Source organism: Otolemur garnettii, unplaced genomic scaffold (genome assembly GCF_000181295.1).
Source record: "Otolemur garnettii isolate 467f Iridium unplaced genomic scaffold, OtoGar3 scaffold00081, whole genome shotgun sequence".
NCBI lineage: Eukaryota > Metazoa > Chordata > Mammalia > Primates > Galagidae > Otolemur > Otolemur garnettii.
In genome coordinates this window covers 2,380,893-2,400,517 of record NW_003852476.1, presented here as the reverse complement: position 1 = coordinate 2,400,517, position 19,625 = coordinate 2,380,893, and the positions used below count along the sequence as shown (strand labels likewise).

The 19,625-nt window shown below is 42.3% G+C and overlaps 1 protein-coding gene across 2 annotated transcripts in view; it reads left to right on the top strand.

The window, feature by feature from the left end:
• SLC35F4 (solute carrier family 35 member F4) overlaps positions 1-19,625 on the top strand; it is a 230,821-nt gene that overhangs the window by 181,711 nt on the left and 29,485 nt on the right. For both annotated transcript variants that reach the window (XM_023515881.1, XM_003794444.2), the window contains exon 2: positions 17,490-17,675. The gene's annotated coding sequence lies outside the window, so the exon portion shown is untranslated. The remainder of the gene's footprint in view (positions 1-17,489; positions 17,676-19,625) is intronic.

Genomic DNA, 19,625 nt, shown 5'->3' with positions numbered 1-19,625 from the left:
AATTGTCATTGTTCTTTAGCTGGCCTGGGGCAGGTTTGAGCCTGCCACCCTTGGTATATGTGGCCAGCACCCTATCCACTGTGCTACAGACACTGAGCCTCTTCTGCTATTTCTTTTCTTAGGGTTTTATAATTTTGTTTACAGAGTTCCTTCACCTCTTTTGTTATGTTATTCTTAAAAGATTTAAGAATTATTCTTTTGTTTTCAATTTTATTCACCTCTGATTTAATTTTGGTTATTTCTTTTCTTTTAGGTATTTCTTTTCTTTTCCTTTCCTTCTTTTTTTTTTCTGAAGCTACTGCAAAGGGAATTGTGTCCTTGATTAGCTTCTCATCAGGGTTATCGGCATATACAAAGTCTACTGATTTGTGGACATTGGTTTTATTTCCTGAAACATTACTGTATTGTTTGATCATTTCCAGGAGTCTTGGGGTTGAGTCTTTGGGGTGCTCTAAGTATAAGATCACGTTGTTGGCAAAGCAGGAGAGTTTGACCTCTTCTACCTCCATTTGGATGCCTTTTATTTCCTTCTCTTGACTGACTGTATTGGCTAGAACTTCCAGCACTCTGTTTAATAGTAGTGGTGATAGAGGAAAACCTTGTCTGGTTCCAGTTCTGAATGGAAAAGCTTTCAGTTTTACTCCATTCAGTGAAATATTAGCTGTGAGTTTTTCATAGATGGCTGTGATCAGTTTAAGAAATATGCCACCTTTGCCTACATTCTTAGTGTTCTTATTAGAAAAGGATGTTGAATTTTATCAAATGCTTTTTCTGCATCTTTTGAGAGGATCATATGGTCTTTGTTTTTGCTTCTTTTGATATGATGAATTACATTTATGGATTTGCATGTAGTAAACCAGCCTTGCATCCCTGTGATGAAACCTACTTGATTGTGATGAATGATTTTTTAAATGTGTACCTGTGATCTATTGGCTAGGATTTTATTGAGAATTTTTGCACCTATATTCATTGTGGTCTGAAATTCTCCATTTTAGTGGGATATTTTCCTGGTTTTGGTATCAGGGTGATGTTTGCTTTATAGAATATGTTGGGGAAAATTCCTTCCTTCTCAATTTTTCATAATAATTTCTGCAGTATGGGTATAAGCTCTTCTTTCAAGGTTTGATAGAATTCTGGTGTGAAGCCATCTGGACTAGGGCTTTTTTTTTGTTGGGAGTTTTGTTTGTTTGTTTGTTTTTTTATAGAGACAGAGTTTCACTTTATCACCCATGATAGAGAGCCATGGCATCACACACTCATAGCAACCTCCAATTCCTGGGCTTAGGTGATTCCCTTGCCTCAGCCTCCTGAGTAGCAGGGACTGCAAGTGCCTGCCACAACGCTGGGCTATTTTTTTGTTACAGTTTGGCCAGGGCCAGGTTTGAACCTGCTACCCTTTGTATATGGGGCTGGTGCCCTGCCCACTGAGCCACAGATGCTGCCCTGTTGGGAGATTTTTTATTGTTTCTTTGATCCCTGCTCAAAACATCTATTTCTTCTTGATGAAGTCTAGGGAGAGGATTTGATTCCAGGTATTGATCCATTTCCTCCACAGTGTCATATTTCTGGGCATAGAGTTATTTGTAGTACTCAGAGATGATCTCTTACATCTCTGTGGCATCTATTTTTATTTCCCCTTTATCATTTCTGATTGAGGTTATTAATTTTTATTTTTCATTTTTTATGTTTCTACTAGCCAGTTTATCTTTATTAAAAAACAACTTTTTGTTTTGTTAATTTTCTGAATAATTCTTTTGTTTTCAATTTCATTCATCTCTAATTTAATTTTGGATATTTCTTTTCATCTACTATGTTTGGGATAAGATTGTTTTTCTTTTCCAATTCCATCAATTCCATAAGATGATTCATGAGTTTTGTTTTTTTGTTTTTTTGGGTTTTTTTTTGCAGTTTTTGGCCAGGGCTGGGTTTGAACCCACCACCTCTGGCATATGGGGCCAGTGTCCTGCTCCTTTGAGCCACAGGCACCATCCTCATGAGTTTGTTAATGCACTCTCTTTCTGTTTTTCAAAAGTAGGCATTGAATGTGATAAATTTCCCTCATAAGACTGCTTTTGCTGTATCCCACAGGTATTGGTAAGTTGTGTCTTCTTTGTTGTTATGTTTGAGAAATTTAATGATTTCCTCTTTTTATCTCTTCCTGAACCCAACTATCATTCAGCATAAGGTTGTTTAATTTCCAAGTCTTTGTGTGAGGATGAACATTTTTGTTGGAGTTGAGTTCCACCTTTATTGCCTTGTGGTCTGAAAAGATACAAGGTAAAATTTCTATTCTTTTAATTTTGCTGAGGTTTGATTTGTATCCTAGGATGTGGTCAATTTTGAAGTATGTACCATGGGACAATGAGAAAAATGTATATTCTTTAGCTTTGGGATTGTGTGTTCTGTATGTCTATTAATCCCATTTATTCTAGGATCATGTTTAAGTTCTTTGTATCTTTGTTTAGTTTCTGTTTAGAGGATCTGTCCAGTTCTGTCAGAGGAGTATTAAAGTCCCTGGACACTATGGTGTTATGGGATATCAAATTTCTCAGACCCATCATGGTCAGTTTCATAAATCTGGGAGCACTTAAGTTGAGTGCATAAATATTTAAAATTGAAATGTCTTCATACTGTATTGTTCCTTTGACTAGTATAAAGTGTCCATCTTTGTCTTTCTTAACTTTAGTTACTTTAAATATGCTTTTATCTGAAAATAGATTGCAACCCCTCCTTTCTTATGATTTCCATTTGCTTGAAGTACTGTTTTCCATCCCTCAACCCTGAGTCTTGATTTGTCCTTCAAGAGTAAGTGTGTCTCCTGGGAACAGCATATAGATAGCTTGGGCCTTTTTATCTATTCAGCCAGTTTGTGCCTCTTCCGGTGTTAATTCAGCCCACTGACATTTATTGAGAGAATTTATAAGTGTGGTAGAGTTCTAGTCATCACATTTTGTGAAAATCTGTTGTGTAGCTTTATCTTTGCATGATTGTGGAAGCTGTTTTTTTAGGTTCTCAATGTTTGCTCTGTTGCTGGTTCATTGTGATGGTTAGTGTTGAGAATAGGTCTATGTATTTCCTGTAGAGCTGGTCTTGTTGTGGCAAATTTCCTCAGTGCTTGTATATCCATGAAATATTTGATTTCTCTATCAATTTTGAAGCTTAGTTTAGCAGGATACAGAATTCTGTGCTGAACATTGTTTTGTCTATGAATGTTGATGGTGGACGAATATGCCATTCTGGCTGGAAAGGTTTCAGTTGAAAAGTCTGCTGTCATCCTAATCTCTCTGCCTCTGTAGGTCTCTTTCTGTCAAGTCCACTAATTCTTTATAGGTGGAATCTTCTCCAGTAGCTTCCTCATGGTATCTTGGGGGATTTCCTCTGTTCTGGTTTTTAATGTTGCCTGAATTTTTCTGTTGGTTCCTCCTCATGTGTTCTTGCTTCTTGTTCACCTCCTTGTCCTCCTTTTTCCTTCTCACTGTCTTCTTTGTTTCAAACAGAAGTCCTTGCTCTTGGTGACAGTATGTTGCAATATGTCACTGGAACACCAGGTGGCGCTGTGGGGGGGTTTAGGAGACAGCACAGCCAGCAACCTATGTGGTCCTTATTCCAAACTTAGCTGCCTTTGGTGATCACCTGATTGTTTCTTCAGCATTCAGACCCTGCTGGGTTGGGATCTTAAAGCTCACAAGAATTTTCCAGGGGCAGGTCTCACTGTGTCCCCTGAAAACAGTTCCTTTGGGGTGCAAGAGTCCCTAAGCCTGTCCCTAGAGTGGAGTTCTGATTCCAGCAGGTGGAATTAAGACAGCTGTGCTTTAGGCCCCTGCTAAGACCTTCTCCTCACCTTCCAAAAATGGCAGCCCCCTTCCCAAAAGGCAACCAAGACCTTAGTATAGCTGCCTCACCAGTCACCAAATCTATGGCAAATCCACTCCAATAGGTATTCAAATCTACTTGCTGTATACTGTTTGAATCTATGCACTCTTCTAAGCTTTCCACTCAATGAGCAGCTTCCCCCAACAACTGAAAACCCCTGAAAGGCTTCCTGGACCTCTGTGGTGGCCAGCCAATCCAAGCCTGTTCCAATCATGTGCCTAATTCATCAGATTTCCACCCCTCCAGATTATATGCTGTATCCAGCTCACTACCTCCTCCGTGTTCTCCTTGAACTACAACTCTGGGTAAGGCCTCTGTGCCATGTATAGCTGTGTTCTCTCTTTTTCCCCAGTCATTCTAGGAGAGATCAGCTGAACAATCCTTCTGGTCCACTGTCTTGCTTTGCCCCTCACCCCAAATTCTAGAGCAAATACTTTAATATCATTTTTTCCCTCACCTTTAGCCAAGAAATGACTCTATGGTGGAGATTTTGAGTGAACATTTGCAACAACCATGGGAACAGCAAGGGGATAAACAGGCCAAATTGGCATCCTAGAATTCTGGGCAGAAGGATTTCTAGAGCTTAAAGACAGTTTCACACTTTGTCCTATTAAATCACAAAGCCATGCCTGATTTCTACTAATGTTTTGCACTGTGAATAAAAGATGATCTTCCTTTTAAAACTACCATCCACCTATCCATCCATCCATCCATCTATGTATGTGTCCTTCCTCACCTCCCACATAACAGATTTGAGATGCTTTATCCACTCCTTAAATTAACACAATGTCTGTATTTTCAAAATGTCTGTATAGAAAAATATTTCCCTTCTGTTTGCATTTGTGTGCTGTCTAAACTTCCTGTATGTGCTGTTCCATCTTCCATATGTTTCTTGATAAATGCCAATCCAACCTGTGTCCCTACTACTCCAACCATACTGCTTTTTCCAAAGTCTGTCATCAAAGTCACACTGTGTACCATGACCTTCTTTTCCAATTCTCTTCCTTTGGCTTCCATATTGCTACGTTTCCTGGTGGTGTACCACATCTTTTTGACTGGTTGCTTTCTCCAACAATTGAAAACTCCAGAAAGGCTTCCTGGACCTTTGTGGTGGCCATCTTTTATGACAGGTTCATAACCCTGAAGTCATTGGCTTTCTTGGGTCTCAGATCTAATTTCTCCATTTCTTAATCAAAGTTTTCCTTGTGGGTAATCATAGCTCTTCCTGTATTAGTTTGCTAGGGATCCTGTAATAAAGTACCACAAATTTGCTGGATTATGCAGCAGAAGTTTATAGTTTCCCAGTTTTGAACTCTAGAAGCCCAAGGTCAAAGTGTCCACAAGGTTTGCTTTATCTGAGGCCTAGGAAAGGGGATCTATTCCGTACCCTTCTCCTAGATTCTAGTGGTGGTTTTTCCCTGAAATCTTTGGCATTTCTTTGGCTTATAAAAGCCTCAACTTAATGTTTGTCTTCATCTTCACATGGTGTTCTGTGTGTGTGTGTGTGAGTGTGTGTGAGAGAGAGAGATATTAGGCCCCATCTTAATGATTATTTAATTCAATCACCTGTGTAAATGTTCTGTTCCCAAATAAGGACACATTCTCAGGTACTGAGGAGTTAGTACTTCAACATGTGACTTTGGGAGAGAAGAAGGAAAGGAGGGAGCTCAACTCACAACCTCTCCTGTAACTTCAGTGACTTGTCCATGTACTGATGACTCTTAAATCTGTATCTCCAGCCCAAACCTGTCTTCTGAGCTCTAGACCTGTGTCCACTGCCCACTGGCCAGTTCTCCTGGGATGAATTTCATGAACTTAAACTCAATCTGTCTGAGGTTGCATTCATCACCCTTCCTGCAAACCAGGTCCTCCTCAATTTGTAAATGGTGTTTTAATGATTCAGTTGTCCCAGACAGAAACTGATACTTATCTTTAACCCTTCCTTCACCCTCATTTCTATGCTCACATTCAATCATTTACCAAGTATGTCCATTCCTTCTCTGTAATACCTTTGACCTCATTACTGCCACCTCTGAAAGGCTACTATAATCTCACCCTTAGACCACTCCAGAGAGCTCAAGTCATTTCATCTCCAATTTTACCTCCTCTCAGTCTGTTCTCTACATTGTAGAGCAACTATCTAAAAACCTAAATTTGATCATTCCATTTCCCTACTTAAATCTCTTCAAATGGCAGTGAGCATTTCAGAAAGGGACATAGGGCCCAGATCGCTGGTTTTGGACCTTGAACTGGATGTTGAAGGGAGGGAAGGATTTGGGTACATGGGAAGAGGTTTCTATGAGTGTGGAGATGGAACTGATCATTGTGGGTTTAGGTTCAAGGACCTCTTCAGTCCCCCACTGGTAGGTGTGATACTCTAAACATTTGTGAAAATGACCTGATGCTGGTTGTTTAGCCTTTCCCACATTCCTGAAGGCAGAAACTTGCAAATAGTTTTATTTAGATCATGGTTTAAATCACAGCAAATCTGCCCGGGCAGCTGTCTCTGCCAGTCTGGCTGGCACTCCTCCCCTGGGTGACAAATGTGTATGCGAACAGCATTAGCTGTACCGTGGCGTGCTCGTCTGCCCATTTATATCTTTCTGCTAATGAACAGGCATAAATATTTTGTGAACTGATCCAAGGCTTATAGTTTAAAAGCCTGGTTCCCAAAGGGGAAGATACTTGGGGACCATTTGCCTTGGCAAGGGGCTGTGCACTGCATCGGCTCCCAAAGGAAAGGCTGGTTGGCCCACCCCTGTTGGCATTTAGTGCTCTTTGCAGAAATTGCTTGTGTAATTGGCTTTCCCCTTCCTGAACCATAGAAGATGAGGACAAACTCCACATCTTCCTGCTTTTCCCTGCACTTAGCAGAGGGCTATCCACTGCTAGGAACATAATATGCATCAATAATGTATTAATTAATGAGTCCTCACAGAACTAGGCTGATAGCCACAGGCGGGTTTATCCTGAATTCTGTTTTGAATGGTAATAAACTGATACACTGCCTTATTAATGCTTTGTCAAAATATATCAGTCAAGAAACTCACCAGGAGGGTGGCGCCTGTAACTCAGTGGGTAGGGCACTGGGCACATACACCGAGGGTGGTGGTTTCAAACTCTGCCTGGGTCAGCTAAAACAACACTGACAACTGCATCAAAGTAAAAATACCTGAGCATTGTGGTGGGTACCTGTAGTTCCAGCTACTTGGGAGGCTGAGGCAAGAGAATCCCTTACGTTGCTAGGAGCTGTGACACCATGGCACTCTATCAAGGGCAACAAAGTGAGACTCTGTCTTAAAAAATAACAAAAAGCATGTGAAAACCCCACACTGTACCCCAGAAGTGCATTAATGTACATAGTTACCGTTCAATAAAAAAAAGAAAAAAATAAAAATAAAAAATAAAAAATAAAAAAAAAAATAACAAAAAGGAAAAAGAAACTCACCAGGGCTATTTGGAAGAGAATGTGTCCTAGAAGAGCCTACCATGGAGGAATTCGTAAGTAGAGGGTATCTATAGTCAGTAGGTCCTATTTACTAAGGTTGTCAGAGCAGCAGTGAAGTTATAAGATACATGGGATTTCTGTACCTGCTATATACACCTACGTATGGGTGAATAACCTAGTTCAAGTTACAAGGAAATTGGGACTTTGGTGGAGAAGGGACAAAGACTCAAATAGAAAAAAAATTGATGTGAAACCTTAATGAAAGGGTGATTCAAGGAAGCAAGCTCCATATGAAAATCCCAAATTAGAAAACAAATTAGGGCTCAGCACCCATAGCTCAGTGGTTAGGGCACCAGCCACATACACCAGGGCTGGCAGGTTCAAACCCGGCCCAGGCCTGCTAAAAACAATGACAACAACAACAACAACAACAACAAAAATAGCCAGGCATTGTAGTAGGGCCCTCCCAGCTACTTGGGAGGCTGAAGCAAGAGAATTGCTTAAGCCCAAGAGTTTAAGGTTGCTGTGAGGTGTGATGCCATGGCACCCTACTGAGGGTGACTTAATGAAACTGTCTCAAACAAATAATCAAACAAAAAGAAATTAGAGTAAGTTGCTTATTTGAATAAAAGATTATTTCAAGCACTCCCACTGCATCTAAAATGTGATTTTATAAATACCAGTAAGTTAATTTGTGTGTGTTTTAGAAAGGTATATACAGAGTATATGGTATTATAAAAAGCATAGTAGTTGTATAGTCCTAATGCCAAGCTTCTTACTACCTAAAAGAAAGAAGTGCTTATTCAAAGGTTCAACATCCAGAACGTCACTTAATACTCTAGGTGCAGGGGAGCTATAGACTTATACCATCCAGGATGACACTTTTAGTTTTGCTTTCCTCACACAGCAGAGCATTTTCTTATCTATTTTCCTTCAATTTTGTGAACTAATCTCTTTGAGAAATATTGTAAAGTCAATCCCAAATTTCTTTTGCTTTTCATGGGTTAAAGTGAATATTTTAGAACCATCAAGATGAGCCTTTTCACTGTAGGGAAATGAATCTGCTCTTCCTGCTGGCATTAGAGTGACTGGGTGATATGGAGGAGCAGTGGGGTTGGTGCATCTGAGCAATCCTACCCCTACACCCTTACCTGGGGGTGGGGAAAAGACTTGCTCCAAGGTAGAGACAGACATCACAGAACCTTGGAAAGGATACAGCAGCTGAGAGGCCTTCAGGGCCAGGCAGCTGCGACAATGTGGCCGGATGCTGCTCTTGCCATCAGTACCCAACACCCTGTCCCCACTGCTGTCTGTGAAGTTTCAATCATCCTTACCTTCCAGGAGATTCAAAGTCTGGATAGGAGCATCTAATCATCTGAAACCAAGTCTTGCCTATACCCTTGTGCCCAGGGGCAGGGAGAGTTATTTCTCTTACTCTGGCTCCCTTTGAGGAATGGGGCTGGAGGCAATGTTTCTCAGTGAGGCTTTCCCAGTGAAGGAGGGGGACTCCTCCTAAATAGTTAGGGGATTTGGTGCCAGGCAGCTAAACTGGACAGAGAGTCAAGTATGCGTGTTGAAAGCATTTAGATCCTGACAACCGGGCTGAGAGATATTTTAAATTACCATTTGTTTTCTATAATGAAGAGGTACTTTCTATTAGGTGGGAAATTATTTAAGACTTAGACTATCAGCAAAAAAGCATTTTAAAGGCAATTTTGTGGTGTTTCTGCTGATTCATATCTAGGATCAGCAAAATAGATTCGAAATTTTTTTCTTAAGTATCTTGGGAATACTTAAAAATCCATCTCAGTTTTCTATGATAATTCAGCAAAAATCCTCAAGGTTACCTCAAAATCTAATTTTGCAGATGACAGAGGGTGTGGGGAGTAACAGGGCTGAGTAGGCAGAGTCTAGATCTGGACAAGGGGAGAGTTAGCTGGAATTAGGAAAACAACTTTAGACAATAAAACACAGTGTCATCTAAAGCTTGATACTGGAAGGAGAGATTGGGCTGGAAAGAATCTAAACAAACTAGTATTAAAGGTGATATTTTATCTGGGAAAGGGAACCAGAAGAAATGCATCTTGACCTCAAACCCCTGTGGGAATATAAATCCAGAACATGTGCATGACAAGAGTCTCCTCAGTGAACTGGAGCTCCTCTGGCCCATGCAGGCTCAGGGTAAGGGCTCTACAGTTGCATTGCACACGGTCATGGCTGGGAAGAATAAACGGTGACTGGGTTATAGCACATGGTGCTATCATCGTGTATCACTACTGTTCTTAATATTACTGCCGATGTTCCTTCCGCCATTACTGTATGAATGCTTGGACCCTAGCCAGGGAAAAGACAGACCCTCCTTACCCCTGGAATCCACATTTATAAAGAGTATGTTTTGATGGAAAACTTCCAAATAGATATCTTCCCTCCAGGTTCCTTCCCCCCTCTTGCCAGTTTTGCCTTTCTGACACTTTGCTTTCAGCCACCAACCCTCTACAAAACACCTCATTTGCTCTCCACTATCAAAGGCCACTCCATATTTTTCTTTGTTAGAAGCTACTCTCTCCACTTTCTGGATAATCATCCTTATTTTCTATACCACTGAACTGCTTCCCTTAATATTTGTTGGAAATATTTATTGTCTTATCCTCCCAACAAGATTTGTTGCCTTCTTACATGCAGAAGGAGATCAATAAAGCTGATCAGCTGAGATGAAAAAGCAGTTAGGCACTCCAGAGAAACTATGGGCTTGGGACTAGACACACTTGAGTTTTAATCCTTACTTGGCCTATTAGAGAGTCACTTCCCTTGTCTGTAAAATGCAGATAGTAAAATGCACCCAGCAGCATTGTTGTGAGGCTTGGAGATCATATACTTTTGGTACATAGTAGGTATTAAATAAATGCTAGGAGTTTTTGTTTTGTTTTGTTTTGTTGAGACACAGAGTCTCAAGCTCTCCCCCTGGGTAGAGTGCCGTGGCGTCATAACTCACAGGAACTTCCAACTCTTGGGTTCAAGCAATCCTCTTGCTTCAGTTTTTCTATTTTTAGTAGAGATGGGGTCCTGCTTTTGCTCAGACTGGTCTCAAACTCATGAGCTCAAGCAATCCACCCTTCTTGGCCTCCCAGAGTGAATGAGCCACTGCACCTGGCCAATGCTAGGTATTTTTATTTTTAAATTGTAAAAATAGGTAGCAGTGATATACTCCAATTTTAAAGTCAGTTATAGATAGAAAAGATAAATTGTATACCAAACAGAATAAATTAACATGGTTTTAGGTGTGAAATATTTATAGCACAACTATAACAATTAGTAGCCTGTCTTTCAGATATATATTTTAGAAAAATAAAAAATGAATTATCTATTAAAAGATTTTTTAAATCACATTAATATGTATGTAAAAGCACCCAAGTATTTCAGATTTCAGTTTTGAAAATCAAGCTTTTAGGTAATGAACATTTGCTTATAATTTGTAAGAAGATAATTAGCAAGTCTTGAGAAAACTTTTTAATATGAAATGTACAAACATATAGGTTATTTTAAAAGATATTTACTAATGAAATGAATTAAAAGTTTTCATAATTACAAAGGATGAATAGTACTCAGTAAGTAAAATGGAACTGTGCTGAGATGTTTCAGCTTTTAGAGAGAAAAGTTCTATAGATTGAAATGGAAACTTTTAATTGCACTGACTATCCACCTAGCAGACCCCTTCCAGTCATTCTAAGGCTATACGTTTGCCAAAGAAGAGAGTGAGAGTAACCCTGAGGCAAATTCCTTGTAGGCAGCTATGAAAACCAAACCAAAGCTGAGGGTAATAAATAATCTTACTATAAGGGATTATCTGTTGCCATTGTAATTCAATGGAATGTGAGTTTAAAAAAATAATCTGTGGTGGCAGGCACCTGTTGTCCCAGCTACTTAGGAGGCTGAGGCAGGACGATTGTTTGATCCTAGGAGTTTGGGTTTGCTGTGAACTATGATGCTCACAGCACTCTAGCCATGGTGAGAGAGTGAGACTTTGTCTCGAAATAGTAATAATAAACTGAAATTATAGCCTTTAATATAACATTTTATTGAATTATTAATATCTCTTTTTGCAAGAAAAAAATAACAGCAATAATTATGGCTTCCAATGAGCACCAAGTCAAAAAATCCACAATTACATTTCTGTCTTCAATGTTTTTTCAGTAATTATAACATCTTAGTCATGGGAAAGGTCATGGATCTTTAAAGGATTAATTTAAGACCTATACAAGATTAATGGAAAAATAGTTTCAGCTAGTTTTATGGCTAAGGTATAGTTTCCAAGAGCTTGATTGGAAGAATCATCAATAAAGAAGTTCAAAGCTCATAGAGACTTAGAGGAGCACGCCATCTAACCTGACCATGTGACCATACTCTTGCAGGAACATGGTATATTGGACGCCTTTTCTTTGTTTTTCTAGATCCTCTTTCCACCCTTCTCCTTATGACTTTCTCTAGAGGCTAGACCCATATAGACTAAAGAAAGGCTACCCGGTCTCCTGGTTTGGGTTGATTGAATTCCTGCAAAATATTGAAGGAAAACCATGTTCTCAGTCCCGGGCTAGGCGCCTGCCTGATTAAAGGTCACAGTCCAAGTCCGGCAGTGCTGTATGGCCAGGCTCTCCTTAGCACTCTGTTCCCTTGTTTCCTCGGCCTTGGTATCGTAAGTGCTGTGCTTACTGAGTGTCGCACTAGCCCCTATGATTTCTCACATAGACTGTTTCTCAAACTTTAGCTTACACTATGATCACCTGGAGGGCTCCTTAAACCATAGTTACCCCACCGCAGAATTTCTGATTTGCTGGGTCCGATGTGGGCGCTCAGACTTCATATTTCTAAAAAGTTTCCAAGTGATGCTGGGGTGGGGGCTTAGAACCACTACCCTATATCTTGACTGCCTTTTTGTAAATTATCCTGCTTTGATTTTTCCTTCTCTGCCTTCTGGAACACTGACTAATGTAAATGGCTATAAAAATCAGTTGAATGTAGACAAAGTTTGTTTCTTCTTATGGTTAAATGTGATTCGCAGGTACTTTTTGAAAAATATTCAAGTGGAAAAAGAGAAATCTGTAGGGATTTAGGACATCATTTTGTCTAATCCTTTAATTTCAGAGTGAAAAGAATGTGACAAAGAGAGGGCACGTGATTCACCAAAGGTGATGTGGCCAGTTGGCATCCCGCCTTTCTAGGATAGGATACTGTGCTGCCTCTTGTCATGGAGCAACCCCCCTCCCCATACACACACACACACACACACACACACACACACACGCCTGCCCCTTGGATTGTGTCAGGTGCCTTCTGCATACCCATTATCCCTGTCTACAGGTCCGGGCACCAGACCTCCATGTGATGTTTACCTCATAAGTCTAGAAGGGTTAGAGTCTCTAGCTCAATACTTAGTAAAGCAGGATGTTTCATTGACCTTTTGTGCCCACAGGAGATAAAAGTCTGTGGTAGGGCCCTTGTTTGAATGATAGCTGGGAGTTTGATCTATCTGTGTCTTCCAAACCATCTTACACCACACATGGAGACTTACCTGACTCTGTGTCTCACCCACAGCGCTGGTGAGAGAGACCCTTTTCCTCTGTCAGCTTGGTGTTTCAAGTTGTTATCTGAGAAACTTAGACCTTCCTCTCACTCTGTTCAAACAGTTGCTTTAGTCAGTAGCTGTAGTTCTTCTTTTCCCTTTTTGTTTTGGAGCTCCTAGAGTGAACATCCAGGCACCATTTGCCTACCCACACCCACACCAACCCACCCTTTCCTGTGAGCTGCAGTCTGTGGCAATGTTCCCACCCCTAGTCCCAGAAATTAGACAAGGAATCAGTAGAACCCCCAAGTCTCCTCCTCAGAGTTTATATGATGGGCAACTAGATTTCTCTCAGACAGCTGGAACTATGAGATTAAAAATTTAGAAGCTTAGAACAGTCAGACTTTCTGCAGAGAAAAGCAAGCAGCGGCCAAGTGAGAAGAAATGAAGCTAGTGCCCAGTAGTGAGAGATGCAGAGAAGGGAAGGTTGCCTAGCTGCATCAGACCCAGTTGTTCCTGAGGTTAGGGACATCTCAGGCATCCTATCCACTTAGGTTGCTAAACTCCTAAACACTCCCCACCTCACTTATGAAGTCAAGTGTTCTAATATGTAAGGTGCTAGTAATAGTCATTTTTGTTTAGCTGCTTGTAATTTGCCCTTCCTTAGAGGGGAGTTTAACAGAGACCTTCTTTAACAGCCACTTCTGGCTGTGCAGCTGCTCACAGCAGGGCCCCAATTTCTGCTAGGTCTCCCACATCTGGGCAGTCTGGGTCCTTAACCATTCTACACTGCCTGAATCTCGGTTAGATAGCTCCTTTTCAAGTGACAGGCAAGGACAGAAGAACAGGATTTCCAATGTTTCCTTGCACTCAGATTTCAAATCGTAGAGTGGATCCCCCTAAGTTTTGGGGCATGCACTTCTCTCTCTGAGCATCCGTTCCTGCGGTTCCCTTTGGCTACATTGCCTATCCCTCAGCCTAACCCCCTGCCCAATTAAGTCCTGTCCTTCCTGCAAAGCCAGCTTTGCTATGACCTTCCATAAAGCCTTCCCTGATTCAGGTTCTGAATGAATCACCCACTCCCTTCCTGCTCCCAAGTTCCTATTAAATTCCTGTTAGCTGTTCAGACCTGTGCTAAGCTGAGAACTCCATACAGGTACAGACTGCATAGTCTTCATGTGTCCCTCTGCTCCTGACGCAATCCCTGCCCCTCATAGGTGCTCAATAGCTATTTGTTGACTCACTGAATTCAGGAGCATGCCAACCCAAACCATCGCCGACAAAGCAATCATATTCTCTCACCTGCACAAGAAACATGCCCCGATGGTCCGACTGCTATGGGCAGTTGTCTTCAAGAGCAGATGTCTTCAAGAGCCACGGGGGACCATCTAGTGTGACTAATTTGAGACTTGCAACCCATCACTCCTAAGACAGCCTACTCCCAATTTGTAGTCCCTGCTTCCACTCAGACACTCACTGTGCATATAAAATAGAAAACAGGTATGATTTATTTATGATCCTTGACTGCATCCCAGGCAACATTCTGAACATGTATATTTGCCAGGGCTGGCTTTAGCCTGAATGGTACAAGACCATGGAGGATGAGATAGCATCTTCCTTCCCAGGATGAGAGATAATGAATTTGTGGCTTGCGTGTGCCTTTAGGCCCGGCTGAAGGGTAAAGTCCACCTTTTTAGGACAGTGACTACAATATCTCTTGTGACTTAACTATACTCTAGTCTGTTTCACAGAGTGACCAGTGTGAGGCAGCTGACAGCAGGCAGTGAGTACAGGAACCAGGACATAGTATTTCAGTAATAACAAGAAAGCAAGATAAATCACTGGTGAGGTTTGGGAATTCAACACTTGTAGTTACAACACAAGCTGCCAACTTTTTAGCTAACCATGGACAATGTTTTACCTTGATCTGATCTCTACCTGCTGCCCCGCCTAGTTCTGGACTTCCTCCTTTGCACCCACCACTGCCAAGTAATCACTAAGTGAACCCTGATATTAACCTAAGAAAAGATAAGAAGGCACATCTCATGTAAGAAATTAGAAGATAAATTTTAGAAGATAGTTGAAAGATAAATTTAAAAAGACTCTTGGAGCATCTGAGCATCAGCCTCTTTTGATGACCATAAATAATTTAGAGTTCACTGAATTTCAAACAACCTCTTTTTACTCAACTGGAAATAGTTGTGCATGGTACAGTAAATGATCTGGGTATGTAAAATAAAATATGCATTTTGACACATTTCTAATAATATTAACAAAGCATTAACTGAAGCATAGTAATCAGTATGTGATGCTTTCTGTTGACTTTTTGAGTAGCTGTACATTTTTTAATTTTTTTTAATTCAAGATTAAATAATAAATTTTAATTAGCTCAATTTAAGACATTTAAAAATAGATGGTACAGGTAAATGTATTTTTGTAGACCTCTACATATTTTTCCCAAGATTAAGAAGAAAAAGAGAAAGGCAAACAAGAGAAGCTTTTGCCATGGAGAGGCAAGTCTTGACTGTGGAGCCCGCACTGCATCTCAGGCTGCCCTGTTCTGCTCAGTTCTTAATGGCTCAGGAACTTAAGCTTCCTTCTAACTGGACATCGCTGTTTCTTGAGGTCCTGATTTGATTGTTTCCAGTGACTTCTCACCTCATACATAATGTGATGGATCCCATGCCAAATTTAAGCCAGGATAGCACTGATATTTCAAGATTTTAGTTTTCATGTGCCATTTTCTACCTCCTATCTACCAGCTCTGAAGCATCCCATCCAGGCAAAGGCTCCATGACCCAGAGCGGATGATAGCCTCTACTTTCCACCGTGTACCGGTGAGAATAAAGGAACTCATAACCCACAAGGAAAAGAACGCAGGAATACTCAGAGTTGACCCATCAGTGTCCAGGTCGATCCTGGTGCTCTGTAACTAATCACCCCAGTTGATCTGCGTCAGAGTCAGCAAGTCTTGTTTGAGGTCCCATGAGGTTTAGAACATTCTTCCTGGTTCTTAAGAATCATGAAAAGAGTGTAGGATACATATGCATGTCACTATGGCTGTACCGACAGACATGAGTTGAGATACACATATTTTCTGGCTCTGACCACTGAGAGGGCCCACATTCAGGGGTGCCCACCACAGCAGTGAGCTTACCCATGCCCAGTTACTAGTTTCTAAATACTCTTATCTAAAGAAACCGAAATGCTTGGAGAAATGATTGACTCTAGGGGTGAGTCAGGGAAAATAGAAGATGAGCCTGGAGCATCTTGTAATGCCAGGAAGGAAGGAGGAGCTCAAAAGCAAGCAAGCAAACCCATGAACAAAGACAGGGACTGTCAGTGGAGCTCAGAGACCAGTCTGCAGGAGGCCCCACAGCCAGCACGGGAGCAAGTCATGCAGCTCTGATCCTAACCCAAAGTGTGAGCCCATAAATGTAAATAAGTAAACAATTGTTAAATAAATATGGGAAGGAAAAGGCCCGATTTCTTTACCAAAGAATTCCTAATATGTGCTGACACTCCTCTTCCAGAGGTGAAGCTGGGCCCCCCCTCCCTCGCTCCAGAGAGTGCGCGGAGCAGTGACAGGCCGGCACAGCACAGAGCACGGGAAGGGTGGAAAGGCAGTGGGAAATGTGGCAAACCCTGCCCTGGCCAGGTGACCACCGCAAGTGTCAGCAGGACAGGCACCAGCGAGGCACAGAACCCTCGGCCCGGGGTGATAAGGCCCCGTCACCCCCGCAGTGTTCTTCCTCATAAACCCATGAGCCCAAAATATCCACGAGAGAGAACACCCGGCAAGCCTTGACTGAGGGACATTCCACAAAATATTTCCACACACTCCCTAGAAAAGTCAAGGTCATTAAAAACAAGGAAGGACTGACAGACAGTCATAGGCCCTGGGTAGATGGGGACGGAACGTGCTGCGCTGTCCTGGATGGCAGCCTGGATAGAAAAAGGACCCGGGGGACAAAACTACCAAAACCCACAGGGAGCTTGGCGCGTAGTTACCAGTGCGGTGCCACCGTTAATCCCGAAGTGTTGACAACGCGCCACTTGGGTGGCGGGGCGGCGGTGGTGGTGCGGAACAGGGGTGCTGCTGTTTCTCAGAATAGGAGGGGCTCGGCCTGGGGCCGGTGCTGCCTGGGGAGACACAACAAAATCGGATTTCAGTGATCGGGTGGAAACATATTCAGTCCATTAGACAGAAGACGCTACTGGCGTCTGACCAGTCAGGAATTGCGGCGAGAGTCAGGCTTAAAAAGAAAAGGGGGGTGGTGGGGGGTGCAGCATGACGTAACACTTTGTTTCCCTTGACTTAAACCATTTGTCTGTGTTGAGCTTTTTTTTTTCTTTTTGAGACAGCCAAGCAGCAACCCAAATACTAATTTTCCGCTAATGCTTATTTCCTACCTACAAAGGCTCTTGATCTCAGAGGCACAGGCCTTGCCAACACAGCCCTTTCTTCTCAGGAGCCCCTTTTACGGAATCTGGAGCGAGCTTTTCAGGACGTCCTGTTGCCGCCGTATGTTTTACTGCCCGCGCATTTAAAATCTGCTTCCAGCTTTTCCTCCAAGAAGTTTTCAATCTGGTTTGAACTCTGTCTTCCAGGTACCTCCAGATCATCTGTCACTCGATGTAAATCAGGAGCCAACTGCCCCGGTTCACACAGTGGCATCAGTAGACAACTGTCCCCTCTCTCCGTCACAGAAGATTCCTCTGCTCCAATTCTTGAACTGCAGAGCCGAGGGTCCTCGGGCGTTTGTGCGCGCGGAGTGGAGAGACAGCACAGATCGGGTATGCGGGAGCCTGGTAGGGGACAGTCCGGCTTGGTGCCTCCTAACCAGCGAGCAAGCTGACCGCGGGCACAGTGCAGGGACGCTGCGTGGGTTCTCACTTGCGGGGCGGGCAGAGTTTATCCAGTGGGGGTGGAATTTACTGTCTGGCTCCGGTCTCCTGGCGGCACCGGGGCAGCGCTGTGCACCAGGACAAAGCCTGTCGCGGAGGAACTTGGCCAGTGGCTGCGCAGTGACTGCTAACGCTAGTTTCTCTCAAAATGTCAAAACTCAACGTCTTTGATCTGAGCCCGGGGATTCCGTGACCGCAAGACCACAGCACCTGCTTTTGTCCTGTCCGTACTCCCTGGGACACTTCTCTAGTTTTTCCCTCTCGTCCGTCTTCAGGTGACTTCCCTAGCCTCCCTCATCACCATTTTCCTGTCAATCCTCACATCCAGGTGACCACTCACCAGCTCCCAGGTTACCAGAATTGCTAAATTGATCAATCTCTATGAGCAATTTGTTTATCAGAAAATGTATAATTTTTTTTTTTTTTTTTTGGTGACAGAGTCTCATTATGTGGCCCTCAGCACAGCTCACAGCAACCTCAAATTCTTGGGCTTAAGCTATTGTCTTGCCTCAGCCTCCCAAGCAGCTGGGACCTCAGGCACCCGACAAGGCCAGCTATTTTTCATTGTAGTTGTCCTTGTTTAGCAGGCCAGGGCCAGGTTCAAACTCGCCCGCCCCTGTGTATGTGGCTGGTGCTGAGCCAGAAAATATAATTTTTCATTTCAGCTGGGTCCACTAAACTGCTGCCCAATGCTCTTAATGGTGGGAGAGCTGGTACTGCCTTCCCCAGAGAATCATCTCAAGCCTCAAGTTCATATTCAACTCCTCTCCCCATGTGGCCACATTCCACCTTTCCAAAAGGAGCAAAATAATTGTTTGCTAACAAACACTTTCCTCTCTACCTCAGAATTTCTCTGTGCCTTTGTTCACCAGTTGCCATTACTGTGAGATCACCTATGGCTGTGTCTTCCTGCCTTTCTGAGTCGCCTCTCTACCCGCCCTGAGTGCCCCCACCCCCTGCATCTGATCTGCCTGTTTTCAACACCTCCCTCTCCCTTCTTCCTGGGCTTGGCCGTCAGTATACTGAAACCTCTTTTATCCTTAAAAACAGTAACAATAACAACAAAAACACCCAAACGACAAACCAATCCCAGAACTCAGAAAAATGGCTTTGAGAAAAGAAGAAAATGGCAATTCAGAGAGGATTCGACTGGGGTAGGGGGTAAACAATGGATTAAGGAGCTGTGAAAGCCTCTTCTAGTGTCCTATTAACTTTAGAATAGATTTTTATATGAAAAAAGATATTTTCAAAAATAGTGTTTTGAAATGGGCTCTCAGCAACTGTAAGAGCTCCAAAGCTAAAACACTTTTTTTTTAAGTGAGGAAAATCCTCTTAAATCTTCAGAAAGTTTTTAATTGGCTTTAATAAATTACAGCAATATTCCTATTATCCCTGTTGTTTGTGAAACCAAATGCTCCAGTTAATTAAATATGCTTGTTCACAATGCTATGCTCTATCTATCATATTCAGATTCCACATTTCAAAGGCCATGCTGTTAGAGATCACCTAGAACACAATCCACTCTTCCTGTGACGATTAGGAGCTCTTGGGGACTTTGTAGTGCACCAAGGGAAAGAGAGAACAGGAGAATAATCTGAAAAGCAGCTCACCATGCTCTCATGGATATCACTGTACTCAATCTTGAAATGAACATACATACTATCACGTTCCATAGATAAAGACTGGAATAAAACATGTTTTCAGAGCCATATGATGGCAGGGGCTAGGATTTAAATTCATGTTCCCAAATTTCAGTGACCTTTACTGAGAATTTGCATGACTCCAATAAAGTTTCATAGAAATAGAAACTAATGGCTCGGCGCCTATAGCTCAACCGGC